At 34.9% G+C, this 14,516-nt stretch overlaps 1 protein-coding gene across 7 annotated transcripts in view; it reads right to left on the bottom strand.

Moving 5' to 3' along the window:
• Window positions 1-14,516, bottom strand: part of AGTPBP1 (ATP/GTP binding carboxypeptidase 1) — a 160,041-nt gene that overhangs the window by 31,768 nt on the left and 113,757 nt on the right. The window lies entirely within an intron of this gene.

Genomic DNA, 14,516 nt, shown 5'->3' with positions numbered 1-14,516 from the left:
AACTAGAACTAATGAAATTCATATGTTAAGTTTAGAAATGTTGACAAATTTTACTGAGATCTGATTTGACTTTCCTTATATTCTAACTTAAAGATAGAACCATTTTTTTTCCATTTTCCTGCTACAGAACCATTTTGTTAAATTTAGCTCTGAGTATTTTAATTAGTGTTTCATAGTCTCTTGGGTTTTGTACATATGTAAATCATATAATTTGTAACTTAAAGTATTTGGCCTCCTCTTTTAGTATTTGTATCAGTCACTTCATTTTCTACTTTTACTGTATTAGAAAAATGATACAACCTTACAAGTGATTCTGCATATAGAAGAGCACAACTCTGTCTTGTTCCTAATTTTAATCAAAATGTTTTACCACTCGATACAATATTTCCCAATTTTTTTTTGCATATCAACTGTATCATGTTTAATAAAAAGAGGTAACATTGAATAATCTCTATGTGCCAGACACTGCTCTAAGCATTTTTACATGTGTTAATTCATTAAATACTCACAACAACCCTCTGTGGCAGGTGCTATGATTACTCCCATAAGTGGAGTAGTTTCTTTCATAATTCTTATTACACTTGTTTTAATTTATTTTATCAAATGCCTTTTCAGCATCCACTAATAGACTCACATGGCTTTTCTGCTTTAATCTGTTGACAGAATAAATTATGTTGATAGGTTTCCTATGGCTATCTTTGCACTGCAAGAAAATGCTATTCTTTTACTAGTATATAATTATATTAGCTAAAATCTTATTTAGAATTTTTGTATCTAGGGGTGCCTGGGTGGCTCAGGCAGTTAAGTGTCCGACTTTGGCTCAGGCATGATCTCAGTGTTCATGGGTTCAAGCCCCACTTCGAGTTCTATGCCCGCATCTCAGAACCTGAAACCTGGTTCGGATTCTGTGGCTCTCTTTTTCTCTGCCCCTCCCATGCTCACACGCTGTCTCTCTCAAAAATAAATAAACATTTAAAAAAATAGAATTTGTGTATCTAAAAACTGGTCTTTTTAAAAATTACCTTTACGAAGTATCAGTATAAGACTATACTAGCTTCAGAAAAATATACTGAGAAGCTATCCATTATTGATTGGAATAAACAGCAGTACAATCTATTCTTTAAAAGGTAAATATAATTAAGCTGAAATGCCATCTCGATAAGGTGACTAATACTTTTTAAATTTCCTTTTAAAAAGTTATAGTCTGTTCAGACTCTCTACTTTTTTTAAAGTTTATTTTGAGAGACAGTGCACAAGCGTGCAAGCAGGAAAGGGGCAGAGAAAGAAGGAGAGACAGGATCCCAAGCAGGCTCCACACTCTTATCCCAGGAACCTTGAGATATGACCTGAGCTGAAATCAAAAAGTCAGACACTTAACCGACTGAGCCACCCAGATAACCCCAGAATCTCTACTTATTACTCAATTCTGGCATATTTTATTTTATTTCTATCATTATTTTCAGCATTTAAAAAAATTCATTCTCTTCCTTTTGGTTTATTTTCTTGTTTTTCTACTATCTTAAGTACTTAGTTCACTTACTTTCAGTCTTTTTTATTATAAATAATGCAAGTTATTAAATGCTTTCCCGCCAGCTCCCAGCTTAGCTATGTCACGTAAGTCTATAAAGTGTCCTCTTTTGAAGGACTTTCTACGTCAGAGTTGTTCAATTGAACTTCCTACCAGAACGGAAATGTTCTGTACCTGCAACATCCAAGTTGGCAGTGGCCTGCCACACGTGGCTAGTAAGGGCAGGAGATGAGCCCAGTACCACCAAAAAGTAGAATTTTTAATTTTAAATTAACTCAACTTAGCCACATGTGTGTGCTAGTCACTACCATACTGGACAGCATGGTTCTACAGGATTTGTAACACCAAATTTTAAATTTCAGAGGTTTTTTGTTTTTGTTTTTTTAAGGAAGAACTTTACATCTCCAAGTACCCATTTTTTGTTCAACACTTTGTTGATTTCCATTAGTATTTTAAATCACAATGAAATCTGTAAAATCTCTGAGCTTTTTAGTCACCCATAAGTTTTGTCTGTAACAAAAAAAGTTAAAAAACTTTAAATGTTTCATGAACATAAGGAAGATACCTTCTTGTGCTCCTTCTATAAAGCAGACCTTTTAAGGTGAAAAACAACAGTACTTACATCCAGATTCCGTAAATATAGCTCATTGCACAGCCAAAGTGCATTACCCACACACTCCCAAATAAAGTATTTCCAGGGTCTAGTTCAAATGGATTCTTTCATACACTTCATCAAACACTCCAACTCATGTGACATTCTATGTCACTCACATTTGTAATGTGACTTTTTTGCAGTTCTTCTGTTTTATCCTTCCGTTGGAGAAGATACACAGGCCTGCTGCCCCATGTCCCTAACATGTCTCAGTTTCATAATCATACTATGTCACACGATTTCTTGAAACCCATTTCAATTTTTTTAAGGCATAAGTCCAGGATCCCACCAACTTCCAGTTCTAACATGGATGAGATGCTTTCCCGAAATGCTCCTCAACTTTCCTCCTGTTAACACTGGAATCCCAGATTAGCTCCACCATTTCTCCCACTTCCCATCTTACATCTCACTCTGTTGGCTGCAACACATCTTCAAATATGTTCTCAAACTGGAATCCCAATGAATCCCAAAATCAAGCTTGTTGACTACATTATTCAAATTTTCTGTATTGTTATTTGTGTTTTGTCTTCTTGATATGTTAAATTCTGAAAGGGGTATTTTAAATTCTCACAACGACTGTCTTCTAATTAAGTTGTATTTCTTGGAGCTTTTGTTCAATCTCTACAAATGCTCTATGGTTATGGTCCTTGCTGTGCTGTATAAAGGTTTGTGTTCTGCACAGCAAAAGAAATCATCGACAAAATGAAAATGCAACCTACTAAGTGAAAGAAAACACGTGCAAATCATGTATTTGATAAGTGGTTAATATCTAAAATATATAAAGAACTCCTACAACTCAATAGAAAAAATAACAATCTGATTAAAAAATGGACAGCCATTAAATAGAAGGAAATCTTGCCATCTGCAATAACATGGATGGACCTTGAGGGCATCACGTTAAGTGAACTAAGTCAGACAAAGACAAATACCAAAATACCATATGATCTCACATGTAGAACCTAAAAAAAAAAAAATCTCATAGAAACAGAGAACAGATTGGTAAGGCAAGAATAAAAGTGGGGGTGGGCAAAATGGGTGAAAGTGGTCAAAAGGTAAAAACTGCCAGTTATAAAATAAGTAAGTCCTGGGGATGTAATGTACAGCATAGGGACTATAGTTAATATATAAATACTATATTTCATACCTGAAAGTTGCTAAGACAGTAGCTCTTAAACGTTCTCATGTCAAGAAAAACAAATTTATAACTATGTGGCAATAGATGTTAACTAAACTTCTCAAAGGGATCATTTCACAATATATACCAATATTGAAGCATTAGGTTATACATCTGAAATTAATAGGTTATATGTTAATTATACCTCAATTTAAAAAATGTTTGTAATTATTCTACATCTTCAAGAACTGCAACTTATAAATACACAGTATCTATGTAGTGCTTTTGATCCTGATTTTTTCTTTGTCTGGATGGGAATGTAAATTGGTGACACCTTTACAGACAACAGGCATAAAAGCCCTTCAAAAATTAAAAATGTAAATACCATATGACCTGGCAATTCCACTTCTGGCATTAATATTACCACTTTTGCTATATTTTATTTGCATTTTCCTAGTTTATCTCTGCCCAATCATTCATTTTCAACTTTTCTTTGTCATTTAATTAATACCCTCCTCACCCCCACCACTGTGTAACTTTTTTAGGACATTTCAACTCATAATTAGTGATGACAGACATACATTTCATGTCATTCCTTCCATCTTATTTTCTTTCTACTATTTCATGGGTTTTCTTCTTCTTCTTCTTTGCTTTCTTATTATTACTGGCTTGGTTGATTTCTCCACATTTTTTTCTCCATTATTGGAAGCTTTCTGTTGTACTCTTCAATTCACTTCCCATCCTCATCGTTATGATTAATTGGTATTTCTCTGATACTGTATCAATAACTAAGCAATCCCATCAAGATAAGTTAACCTTCACGTCTCCCATATCACCCCCTTTAGAACATTTTTACTTTTGACAGATTTTATAAATTTCAAGACTTCTACCTTGAGATCTTTTTCCTCATTTATTTTTCTCACAGAGGGTTCAGGGAGAATATAATTCTGAATTCTACATACACAAAGTGTATGGCAGTGACAAACAAATGACACACTTCGCAAAAGACATTTGGCTGTCCTCTAGCTTCCTGTGCCACCGATGAGAAGTCCGACACTAATCCACCTTTCTCACGTGCAGAACAACACAGTGATTAAGAGCATGCAGTCTGCAACCAGACTACCTGGATTTGAATTCCAACTTCACCACCTACCAGATGCGTGATCCTGGGCAGATTACTAAAGCACTGATGCCCTCTTTTTCTCTTCTGTAAAATGGATTCTGTTGTATGGATTAAGAGTACCACATGTGTTAGCACTTAGAACAAGGCCCAGCACACGGTAAGTACTCAATAAACGTTTGCTGCTGTAATATTATCATTATTTATGTAACCAGTTCTTTTAAAGTGGAAGTATGTTAAGATTTTCTCTTTACATTTGAAACTCAAGTATTTCACTGGTACATACAACAGATTCCTATCTTCTTTATTTCTTCCTAGGAATCACTGAGCCATTTTAATCTGAAACTTCAAACTCCCCCAGGGGCTCCTAGGTGGCTCAGTGGGTTAAGCGTCAGACTGTTGATTTTGGTTCAGGTCAAGATCCAAGGTCATGGGATCTATGCGTGGAACATGCTTAAGATTCTCTCTCTCAGGGCACCTGGGTGGCTCGGTTAAGTGTCCAACTCTTGATTTCGGCTCAGGTCATGATCTCCAGATTCAAGTCCCATATGGGGCTCTGTACTGACAACGCGGAGCCCGCTTGGGATTCTGTCTCCTGTCTCCTTCTCTCTCTGCCCTTCCCCCACTAGCGCTCATTCATGCGTGCTCTATCTCTCAAAATAAAAATAATGACTCTATCTCCTCTGTCCTTCTCCCCAGCTCACCCTCTCTTTCTAAAAAGAAAAAAAAAGCAGGGGGCGGGGGGGGAAGAAACTTCAAACTCCTCCAGACACACAAAACTCATAATAATGGTTGACTACAGTAAGGTTCCAGCTGAAGTCAAGGGCACATTAGATTTATTGAAGTGTTCTAATTTTATAAAAGACAATGTATTCTATTACTTTTTAAATGATAGTTAATTATGATCACAATGGAAGAGTGACATTTTAAAATTCCAACTATCATAAAAACCATTTGAACCAAAGAGGTTGTCCTACTAAGAATCAATCAAATGAGGTAACTCAGACTGAATATACCACAATCTACTCGACCTGACATTTTGGCTATATCTGAGTAATTGATATGGTCATTAGCCAAAGGATAAACCTTTATATACATAAAAAATATGCCAAGAACTGTCAATCTTGTCACTTGAATACAGACCACCAAAATATTAAATTGCCATGGTGAAGGCAAAATCCAATGGCAGTGGCTTCTAACAATATCTAAGTAAAAGCCAAAGTCACATTGAGTAGATGCTAAATGACAAGTACAGATACAAAAAAAGACAAGGTGTTTTAGTCCCTATTCATCAAATGTATGATGAACCACATATTCATGAAATTTTCAAGTTGAAGCTAATACCCTCATTTAACAAGGAAGGGGGACAAAAAAAAGTTTAAAATGGAACTTGAATAACCTACAGCCACCTATCACAAGTTGCATACGTTACCTGGACTGAGTGACTCTATGGAGAAAAAAATGCATGTTTATCATATGGCTAGTACAACAATAGAGATTTATACTAAAAATAGGAAGATCAGATTGTTGGTCTAGGAGATAATGGTAGCCACTTGAGTCTGCATCCCTACACACATCCTTACCACCAAAAAGTAAATAAATAAATTCAACAAGCAGCACAAATAAAACCCAGGCTTTCATCATTACTAAAAGACAGAATATAAAAACTTTAAATCACCTGTTAAAAATGGGCAAAAATACACCAGGCAAATGGAAACAAAGTAGGAGTTGAAATCCTGAGATCAAAGTAGATTTCAGGCCAAAAAATAATAAATGAGACAAAGAAGGAACTTTATAAAGTGATCATTCACAGTAAAATATAATAATAACCAATATCTATGTACCAGATAAGACCAATCTCCTAAGTAAAGCAGAAATTACAGAATACAGAAGACAGAAACATACTATCGATAGTAGACTAACACATCACTCTAGGTACACCACAAACCAAATGAACAAAAATGAAGAAATGTATACAGAAGATCTAAAGAACATAATGAGGCAAATCTTAAATACGGAACACTGTATCCTTATATATACACAGAATATATATACCTTCTTTTAAGAGCACGTGAGATAGTCACAAAAAATGATCACATATTAGATCAAAAGGAAATGTCAGAAGTTCCATAAAAGAGAAATACTAACCAACAAAACTGTTTAACCACCATGTAATAAAACTAGAAACTAAAAATAAAATTAACACTTGGGGCACCTGGATGGCTCAGTCAGTTAAGCATCTGATTTTTGATACAGGCTCAAGTCATAGTCTCACTGTTGTGAAATCAAGACCCAAGTCGGGCTCCACACTCGAGCCTGCTGGGGATTCTTTGTCCCTCTCATTCTGTCCCTCCCCCATTCACATGTGGGCACTCTCTCTCTCTCTCAAAATAAATGAATGAACATTAAAAAATAATACTAATAAAACAAAATGAACACAAACAGGAAGGACACACATGCAGGGGGGGTAGGAAGAAAGGCTGAATGAAGTGAGGAGGACATCTGCCCAAAAAGGCAGCAGAAAGATTGTAACATACACTGGAACTGATCAGGATTAAATATATTAAGGATAAGGGAAGTTCACATTCTCCACGTTGAAGGACGTTGTAAATATAGGTTAAAAAAAAAAAACACAGAATAAAGCCTGTGGAATTGAAGGTATCAGTGTGACCTCATAGAGACTGTGTGGGGGTGTATACACATAACACATACACACAAACATAAACATATATATACATATAGAGAAACCACTACAAACGAAAATTTCTATATAAGTACTTATACACACATACAGTCCTCAGCTCTGTCTACTAAGAGGTCCAATAACAATGTACACACTATGCACACAGACCTTGGTTTTTAAGTACCATTCACCACTAAAACAAGCCGGGGCTCTTCCAAGAAATGATTGATACCAGGCTGGGGCAGGAAACGGCAAGATGCGCCTTGGATATGTATGCCGAAAAAGCAAGGATGCCCATACAGAATGATAGGGATGTGTCAAAAGGACACCGAAGCCAGTATGAAAAGGATCCCACTGGCCAAATATTGGGCAATTTGAGCATAAAAATAAATAATGAGAGAAACAAATTACAACCTACTAAGTAAAACAGGAACCCAATCTGGGTTTATATTAACATAGTAAAATCTGATGAGGAAAAGATATTTACATAGTTTCAAAGTACTTCCACCTAAAATACTTTATTAATTATAAAGAGAAAAAGGGTAACTTTATAGTGGAAAGGCTAGCAGACTCCAACTTAATCAAGTGATAAAATTATTATTATCAGTAATGGGACAAACAAAATCTGGGATGTCACCAGAGTACAACATCACTTCTATAATATTCCTGCCAAAGATACCTAACTTGAATGGAGTCACGAGGAACAAGAGACAACTCCAAGTCGAGAACTACTCTACAGAATAGGAGTTCTGTAATTTTCAAAAGTGTCAGGTCATATATGTTAAGGCCTATAAAACTGTTCCTGACTTAAAGAGTGTAGAACTTGACAACTAAATACACATGGTTTGAGCAGAATTCTCTTGCTATTATAAGGATATTATTGAGAAAATGGGTGAAACTCAAATGAAGAGTCTATGGATTAGACAGGATTCACAAATCAATTATTTCCTGACGTTGGTGGTTATATATATATTTAAAAAATGCCACTGTTTATAGAAAATATACTAAAAGTATTCTAGGGTGATGAGGTATGATTTCAGATCCTCAACATCTGGAGTCAGGGTGTAACTTTTCCATGAATTTGAAATTATTTCAAAATAAAATATTTAGAAATAGTTGATCTTATATTAAACTAGAATCTTCTTGACATATATTTTGTGCATGTTCACTTTATGTTCCTAATGGGATCTTCATAGTTCATCCATCCATTGCCTCATTCATTTAACAAATGTTTACTAAACATCTGTTAAACACCATAGTGTAAACATGGCAGTCAGCAACAGTGACACTGTCCCTGATCCGATGGAATGTATAAACAAGGGGGAGGGGGCAGGAAAGAGATTAATAAGCTACACTTATAAACAACATAAAACTGTTATGAGCACTCCAAAGGGAAAAATTACAAGGAACATTTATCCAGGAGATTCATCCAGCCTGAGGAGTCAGGGAATACTTCCTTAGTCAAGAGATAGCTCAGCTCAACTTCCAAGTATGGAATTAACTAACGAGGGCAAGGTGGGAATGCTACAGACTAGACTCTAAAATTCTATTCTGCTGATTCCACACATGTTCAATTTACGTAAGGAGGTGGTTAAAAATCTTCATGTATCTGGGAGACATGGCTAAGGGGAGGAGCAGGGAGAAGGAAGGGTTAGGGGGCAGGATGAGAAAAAGAGTGCAGAAGTGCCAGGGAGGGAGCTTGCCAAGGAAAGTTCCAAGTTACTAAAATGCAAGACTGCCATCTAGTGGTAATTTGGGCAAACCCCTTTCAAGTAATGGGGGGTGTGTGGAGAGAGAAATGGATTACAACAGATGTGACATTATTATACAGTGATATAAATTCTCAAATAAAATTCACAAATAAGATCATTCACTTGTGAGAAAACTAACAGAATCACCTAAAATATCCCCAGGAAAAGGGCAATTTAAGAAACAAAAACAATAGTAATTCTGCCCCTTTTGGGGGCACTGTCAAAGAATAAGCCATCTTTGGACATATTTGCTTAGAACCCAACACTAAAACCCCAAACCAATCAAAAAAAAAAGATGTCCCAATCAAAAAAAAGAAAAGAAATAAAATTAATTAAAACTAATATTACTTCTGAATTTCAGTCATGGATGGCAATTAAACAAATCCTTTCAGCTGAACAAGATTCTACTGCAAATATTTTGTCATCAGTACCATCCCTGGGGTGAATTCAAAATTCAACCCGATGACAACATCAACTACATAGCTAGTTGCAATTTCTTAAACTGCTGAATTCCAGCTTACTAAAATATTAGTCCCTTCTTTCTACTCATGTTAAGACAAACCAAGATTTCCTTTATGTTGTACTAAACAAACCTAACAGAGTTTCACTTAAAAAAATTATATCTGCCTAAGAGCTCATTTCACAGCTATAACCAACTTCCTAGTTAAATACTTACAAGTATATGGCAATAAAAAGAAATCACAAGAGACAACTTCTTGTCAGAATTTGGGAGAAATCTCTACTAAACTTAAGGCAGATGGAACAGGACTGAGAAAATCCAATGCAGAATATGCCTCATGCTCTATTTTTTTATATACATATTTTGGATTTCCACAATGAAACAAGTGTTGCACTACACCTTAAAGAGAGAACAATCAAGAAGCACAAAAATAGCGTAAAAATCTAAATGTATCAATTACAAAAAGAATTTTAAGTTAAAAGCATGTTAAAGACAAGGGTCAAACAATAAAATGCAACCTCTATTTATAAGAAACAAAGATGTATCAAGCAAATTTAAACCAAAACATTGTAAAAATAGAATTCAAGGTTAAATATACTTAAGTATGACTATTTTATACTGTTCAATGGTATATACAAAATAAATATGGAAAAGTTATAAACTATGTGCCAAATAATGCTGCTTAAACAGAAAAAAATATATATGTTTTCGTAAATGAGGACTGGACAGAAGCACAACAGAACTGAAAGAAAATTTTTTTAAGTCTTAGGCAGATAGGGTAAAAAATAAATAAGGACACCAAAAGCTGAATAAATGGATTTATAACACTAAACTAACAATGTATATGAAATTATGCTTCCAGCAGAGAATATATATTATTTTCCAAGCACCCATGAAAACAAAAACTGACCAGATAGGAAGCTTAAAAAACTGTTCCAAATCATAAATTTTATATGTATGTGAACAAGATTCATTAAAATTTGAAAGTAATGAAAAAAATTTTAATCAAAATAATCTAACCAACCACGAATATAACAAATGTCTTCCGAAATAATTCTTGCATCAAAAAGGATACCAACACTACATACAATTAGAGACAACCTACAAAATAACAAGGAGTCTTAATATTAAAATCCAGAGGGGAAGGGGATACAAAATAAGTTATAATTAAGAGCAAATTCAAGCCCTAAATGCTTGATCATCAAACAAAAATAAATTTAGGTAAACAAATTAGAAGCTAAAAAGAAGAAAAAAATCAAACTGCAGAGAGGAAAAGAGAAAAGTTAATTTTAAAACTTTTAAAGGAAATAAGGAATAAAACCAAGAGCTAGGTTTTTAAAACACTAAATTATGTTTTAAGCACACACGCAAGGGAACGAAGCAAGAGAACAGGCAGCACGCACAGTGCAGACATCATACAGAAATCCCTGCTAGTGAATTCTGAAAATCTAAATGTCATTTATATAATAAAATGTAAATCATCACGATTGCCACAATAAGAAATAGAAAACTAGACTACACCAAGTCACGGAAATCTGAAGAAGTTATCCAGACTCTCCTCCCACCCAAAAAGGAATACGCAGACAGTTCTAGAGGTGCGTTCTTTCCGAATTTCATGAAGACATGTATATGCTATTTAAGCTGTTCCAGAACACAGGGTGGGGAAATAAAAGCTTTTTTATTTAAGTGTTCAAAGTTAGCATCAGCTTGTTTGCAAAACTGGCCAAAAACAACCCTCCAAAAAAGAAACGGACTTGTCTAACTTACAACCAATGATGTAAAGCCTTTAAACAAAATACTAACAAATCAAAAATAGTTGTATATTAAAAGATTAACTCCCATGGCAAAGTGGATTTATTTCTGAAACCCAAGGATGATTTGATATTAGAAATATTATTAATAAAATACAGCACATTAATAGCTCATATTATATGGTCACATCACATTAATAAACGCAAAAATAAAATACTTTGTTTTTAAATCTTAGTAAAAGTAGAAATTTTTTTTAAAAAATTTGTTTTTATTTTTGAGCGACAGAGAGCATGAGCAGGGGAGGGGCAGAGAGAGAGGGAGACACAGAATCTGAAGGAAGCTCTAGGCTCTGAGCTGTCAGCACAGAGCTGGACATGGGGCTCGAACCCACAAACCGCGAGATCATGACCTGAACCGAAGTCGGACACTTAACCAACTGAGCCATCCAGGCGCCCCAAAATAGAAATTCTTTACTATGAGAAAGAATCTGTACCTCAAAAAAAGAGCTAGGGTATTTAATGTAAATACTAGCAGCATTCACATTAGAGTCAAAACAAGGATGCCCAATGTCTCCTTTTTATTGTAAACATTCTCAAAATTATATCCAACAGCTACAAAACAATGAAAGATACACAATATAACTACAGATAAGGAAAAATTCTAAGGACATAGCAAGAAAATCCACAGTATCAATTCACAAACTATGAAAACTAGTAAGAACGTTCAGTAAAGAGGTCAATTTTCAAGTGAACATGTAAAACTTGACAGCTTTCTTAATTATAAATAACAAACCTGAAAATGTTTGAAAGTACTCTTTCAAAATAGACACCAAAAGAAAATACATAAAATACTTAAGGATGGAAGTAAATAAAAATGAACAAAACTAACAAAAAGAAAACTAAATAGCGGCACCTAGGTGGCTCAGTCAGTTAAGCATCCACCTCTTGATTTCAGCTCAAGTCATGATATCACAGTTCATGTTTTTGAACCCTACCTCTGCTATCAGCGCAGAGCCTGCTTGGGATTCTCTCTCTCTCTCTCTCTCTCTCTCTCTCTCAAGAAATAAAAATAAACTTAAAAAATTATTTAAAAAAAACTAAAGTGAGGGCAGAAGAAAATGAATAAACAAAACTATACACCATGTTCCTAAGGAGTGAGACTTAATATAAAAAATTCAATTTCTCTCAGATTATTCTATGAGTTTAATGTAATTGAAATCTTCTGGCACTTAATAAAACTATTCTGAATAATATTTAGAATAAACAATTCTGGAAAAATAGGTAGAAAAATTCAATTGTTTTTGAAAAAGACTACAGGATGTTAAGCTGTATTATAAAGTCAGTTACACAGCAAAGGATGTTACACTAGACAGAAAGCTCAGGATCATTAAAATCAAGTGGTACCAGAGCAACAAACAGCTTCCCCCCAAAATGCTAGTCCATAGCTTCTGAGAACTGTATTGTTTCAAACCAGAGGGGACAAATAATATGAGTAGGAGGTCAGAGTAATTCAACCCAGATTCAAAAAGTTAGGAACTAGGAGCAAGTCAGAGTGATATCTTACCAACCAGCTTCCAATCTGTGTTTGCTAACCAGAGCATTTTCTTTTCTTTTTTAATATTTATTTATTTTTGAGAGACAGAGAGAGAGAGAGAGAGACAGAATGCAAGCAAGGGAGGGGCAGAGAGAAGGAGACACAGAATCCAAAGCAGGCTCAAGGCTCTGAGCAGTCAGCACAAAGCCTGACACAGGGCTTGAACTCATGAACCGCGAGATCATAACCTGAGCCGAAGTCGGATGCTTAACCAACTGAGCCACCCAGGCGCCCCATAACCAGAGCATTTTCTATACGAGCTACCACAGAGCAGCCATTCACAATGTCTTCTAAGTGATGTTTCCTCTCCATTTTTTACTAGTGGGTCAGGAACAGAGTTGCAAATGAGGCATAAATGTAAACATTTAACAAATAACTCAATTTATCAACACCATTTTAAATCTCTTTGGAGAAAGAATGGGTTCAGTTGTAGCTGCTTAACTACTAACAATAGGATTAAGTTAGACCCCAAATTCACAGAATTTACCAAAATAAATCCTGGATGAAGTTAAACACCGAAAGCATATTATCAAATACACTTCAAAAAGGTTGACCTAATTTAACACTCCTACCAGCACAATAAGTATCCTTTTCTCTAGTTTTCAGCAACATCTGTTCATTTGCTTTGAGAAATTCTACTTAGAGAAATTTATGGCAAAGCAATAATCGTAAACATACACAAGAGCAAATAAGTAAGGGTATCAACAGCACAGCTTATAATTTTGAAATGTTGAAAAAGACTTAATAAAATCCCGAACTGTACATTACTCAATAGAATATTATATAAACATTAGTAATGATGTCACTGAAAATACTGAATGGCATGAGAATAGTTTTGGGTGAGTTTTCATACTCTAACCCCAATCTATGAAAGGATAAAATTTCATTTTAAAATTATGTGAATGTAAGTCTGAGGATTACAAAATGCTAATTAGTGGATTTTCTCCCCTTCTTACATTCTTCTCTAAACAATTTTTAATTTACCAAATCCCCACATTAAAGATCCACTGCTTGATTATCAGAAAAATAAACATATTTACAGCTGGCAGACAGAGGAATTCCACTTCTGTAGATTTGTAACTAAATAATTATACACACAAATATTTTGTACAATAATGTTGATCTCAGCATTATTTAAAATAGAAAATAATTAGAAGCAGCTTAAATGTACAACAGAAAAAGGTTTGGATAAATAAGTTATAGTACCTCTTGTAGGATGTCCATTATACTCTGTTTTGGAGAAATATTTCATGACCAGAAAAAAATGTTAACAATATAATGTTTGGTTAACATACAGACTATGAAACTGCATGGGATACAGGCTTATTTTTTAAAATAAATACAGAATTATGTAGATGTGGAAATCATATATTGCCACATAAAAAAGGCTGGAAGGACACAACAATATTAAAGTGGCTATCTCTGGATGATGCACTGTGGATGGTTTTAATTTTCTTAACACCATTCTGTTACCCAAATTCTCTATAAAGTGAGTTTGGAAAGTGTGATAGACATACAAAAATACCCAAAGGGTAAGGGCTAAGAAGCAGGGGAAATTTTAAAGTAAAGCAGCCATCTGTCCCATTGTTTTGATTTGGCTTCAGTTTGCAAGTTTCAGTTTATTTATTTTAAACTTAAAATGATACTAAAGGAAGACATTATTTTATCACACGGAAGTACTGATTTAAAAATAAAAATAGGGGCCCCTGGGTGGCTCAATCGGTTAAACATCCGACTTCGGTTCAGGTCATGATCTCACGGTTCGTGGGTTTGAGCCCCATGTCGGACTCCGTGCGTCATGACAGCTCAGAGCCTGGAGCCTACTTCAGATTCTGTCTCCCTCTCTACCCCTCCCCGGCTCGC

This window comes from Acinonyx jubatus, chromosome D4 (assembly GCF_027475565.1).
Source record: "Acinonyx jubatus isolate Ajub_Pintada_27869175 chromosome D4, VMU_Ajub_asm_v1.0, whole genome shotgun sequence".
In the NCBI taxonomy this organism is placed as follows: Eukaryota; Metazoa; Chordata; class Mammalia; order Carnivora; family Felidae; genus Acinonyx; species Acinonyx jubatus.
This window is presented reverse-complemented; position numbering and strand designations above follow the sequence as displayed.